At 35.3% G+C, this 3,836-nt stretch overlaps 1 pseudogene; it reads right to left on the bottom strand.

The window, feature by feature from the left end:
• Positions 1-2,453: 2,453 nt before the first annotated feature.
• Positions 2,454-3,134, bottom strand: LOC103680246 (annotated as a pseudogene).
• Positions 3,135-3,836: the final 702 nt, after the last annotated feature.

The raw sequence follows: 3,836 nt of genomic DNA, 5'->3' as shown, positions 1-3,836 counted from the left end.
TTACCCAAACTCCTGTTTTTTGTCACAGTTTGATCTTGATATTTTATTTTAAATATTGTGTTAAAATCTACCTCTTGCTCTTTCAGTTTTGCAAAGGCCTCTGATAAAATAAATAAATAAATAAATAAATAAATAAATAAATAAATAAATAAAATTCTGACCTAAGACATAAGAATTAAGTTCTTTAGTATTGTGAAAAGTTTACCAACATTTCATTAAGATCTTATTAGCTTTATTCCGTGATTCATGAATCTGGTAGCATTCAATCTAGAAAATAGAAAGGAGTTCCAAAGAGCTATACAAAGTGAAGGTGTTTTATAGACAGAGATACAGAGGATAAAGGAAGCTTTACCGAGCAAATTTGATCTGGTTGACTAATACAGGGTAGTTTCCCTTCTTTGGTACACATAGAAACCTTAGAGCCTGTTTGTGTAGTTTAAGTTGAGCAGACAGGTTCTGATTGGTCAATTCTAAGTTACATTTCTGGGAGAGTAGAGTATTCAGGAGAAAAGGAAACTCTATTAAGTTTTGGCTGAGGAGAGGGGTCTTTGCAAGAGTGACTCCATTTGGGCCTAGCATAATTATTTAATACTTAACAAAATAGTAGATTTTACATGAATAATACTTACAGTGCATTTGCTGTGAATAGTTTTAGTTCTGTTTACATGGGCAGAATTACTTACAGACAGGAATTTCCTAAATGGGCCAAATTTTAGATATCAGTGTAAGTTTGATAGCCTTCTTGGTAATGGTAATTGTTTGAAATGGATATCATCCCAGTTGTAGAACTTATTTTATAAAAAAAAATTCTACCAAATGTACTTTCAATTACTTCATGTAAGAGTTCTTTTTATATAGAGAAAATATATTAATTTCTTAATTATGCATTAAGTATATGTTTATTGTGTACCTACTATGTGCATGGTATGAAATAATCAACTAGAGATCCTACCCCTCAAGGATTTTAGAGTATTGCGGGTAAGGTAAGATCTGCTTTTTCCTATATCAACTTTATAGCTATAATTAACTTTTAGCAACACCAAATATACATGTGATGTGATGATTTTTAATTCTACTAAAGCAAATACTTTACATGTTATAAATTTGGTGCAATGGAAGAAGTCACTTAGCATTTGAATGAGCCTAGTCAGCTGCTCAGCACCTTAACTTTGCTTTCAACTTAACATTGGACAGTCTATACTTTTCAAAAGGTACTGTCTTTGTGAATAAAATGTCTCCAAGAGTGTCAATCACCATACCTTAGGTTCAGCAGAAACTGAAAGGCAGACAGGGAGGGAAAAACTTTATAGTGAAAAAAGAGGAATGGTTTAAGTATGCTGTGATTAGAGTCTATCGGTATAGGGAAATTAGATATGTGCTTACTAGAAGCAGAGCATCCTATGTAATTTATTTGGGGAACACATTTGGCTTTCTTTGGTTGGTCCTATATTGAAAGTGAAGGCAAAATTGGGAAAGCTGGCAGTCATTGACCAAGTCCTGACCTTTCTGGGTGGAGTCTACAGAGGTTGTAGGTCAGAATTCTATTTTCATGTTTTGTCTAGTCATTGTCTATTTGTATATTCAGTCTCTCATTGTCAAGCATTATTATCATTCATGTTCAATACTTTTGTGAGTATCTACTATATGCCAGGCAGTGTTTTAGATGCCAGCAGGAGACAGTGACCAACGCAGGAAAAAACACAGGAAAAAAAAAATCCCTGTCCTCAGAGAAATTACATTCAACATGGGAAAGACTAATTGCAGTTTTAAAATGAGTGACAAACAAGGTCATATTGAGAAAGTTAACAATGAGAAATAGAGTTGAGGGAACAAGAATTCCTAGAGAAAAGCATTCCAGGAAGAAGGAACAGTAAGTTTAGAGATCCTGAAGCTATGACATGCTAATGTATTTTATGAATAGCATGAAGGCCATGTGGCTTGAGTAAATAAAGGGAAAGAGTAGAAGGAGATGTGATGAGAGAAGGAAATATATATATATATAACAGAAATATAAATAAAATGTAAATTTTATAAATAAATTTATTATAAATAAAATATTTAGTTATATATAACTATGTATAGTTAAAAACAAATATAAGTAAGTAATAAAATAAAAAATATATAAATACAATCTATTAGTATATAATAACACCAATTATAAATACATTTGGTGGGAACAATTAGGCTATTTTCATGCCTCACATCTAATTTACTTCTGCATTTGTTTTGGTTAAAAAAAGAAAATTCTGATTCACTCATATAAGTAGATGAAATAAAACTTTTTAAAATAAAAACAGTATGCCTTGCAGCCTTAGTATCCATTTCAATGGATTTGATTTTTCTCATAAGTAAATTAGATAAGAAAGACACAAGATTTTTAATAAATACTAAAACCAATATGATGTCATACATTTTTCCTTTTTTTTTTTTTTGGAGACCAGGAAGCAATTTTTTGAACTAATGGACAGGAAATTCCTCTAGTAGCCCAACTGCAGATACTCTGCCGACCCTCTCATGTCTTCACACAAGTGTGTGAAGGGGACCCTCTTATGGCAAAGACATTTTCAGTGTCCATCCAGGGATAGAATTTGGGGCTTCCCTGAGCATGGCCTGAGGCCTTAGTCCTGGGGGTTGGCTTCAGCATTGCTTTGTATTTCCCTGTCATCTCCTTGGGTAATGGCACCAGGCCCAGGCAGGGGACCTGCCCTTTACCTAACAGATGCACTTCAGCAGGCAGTACTTTTGGGGACCAAAGTGGGCTGGGTGAGAAACCTGCTTTTTCTCCTATTCCTCTTTTTGAGGTTTTCTTATTCTTCCCCAAGATTTATTGGATGTGCTTTATGATCTCTTTATTACACTTGGTCTCCACATCCATGAGAACCTGCTCTCTGGAATGCAGATAGAGCCACAGAAATGGAGATGGCATCATGTTCTTAAACATCATGATCTGCACCCAAGGTTTTTTGTATAGGATCTCAGATATATTGAAAACCACAAATATCCTGGTGCCCTCACCCAGCTCCCCATGCATGTTGTAGTTCAGAGTCATCACCTTCACTGATCTTGAATACCATCTCCCCCTGGCCCAGGTACTGCAAGGGGTGTCAGATCAGGAAGCAGCCTTTCATGGGCATGGTGGTGGAGGAGTCGGGCCATGGGACTACCAGAAAGGAGAGACTCAGAGCAGCAGACACAACTGGCCTATCAGACTGCACAACACTTCACCTCACAACTGGTTTCCCCTTCCTGTGCAAACACAGACACTTCTGTGGGGGAGAGAGGGGGCTGCTTTTTTCCCTTTGTTCCCCACCCACTTTTTCCTTTTTGACTACAGCAATTACGAGTGAATTAAACACATGCAAGCAGATGTTTCTGTGCTTTGTTGAGCATTTGAGTGTGGCTTAGATACCCTGTAGCCATAGATTGTCTTATACAATTTACTTTCATAATTGTAGATCAGACATTTTTTAAGGACCAGCACTATAAACTTCTTAATCAATGGCAGACTTATGAAATTTTCATGTCTCTTCTAGAAATGTAGGAACACTTTTATTTCCAGTTCATCATAAAAAATGTGGCAATTTGACAGCCCAAGAAAATGGGATAGGGGTCTCAGTAAGAAGTCATAATTTGGTGTATTGCATATTGGAGTGTGCATTATCCATTTATTGGTAAATTCATAAAGACAAATAAAGACAAAATTTAGGTCAACATTTTCTGGAACCACTAAGCATTGTCAATCACAGTGAATTTCTACTGAATTAGCATATGTATTCATAAAAACTTTTATGTTTCTGATTTAGAATATGCAACCCAATAAACAATTTTAACTTAAT

The sequence above is a fragment of the Ursus maritimus genome (genome assembly GCF_017311325.1).
Source record: "Ursus maritimus isolate PB19 chromosome X unlocalized genomic scaffold, ASM1731132v1 scaffold_X1, whole genome shotgun sequence".
In the NCBI taxonomy this organism is placed as follows: domain Eukaryota; kingdom Metazoa; phylum Chordata; class Mammalia; order Carnivora; family Ursidae; genus Ursus; species Ursus maritimus.
This window is presented reverse-complemented; position numbering and strand designations above follow the sequence as displayed.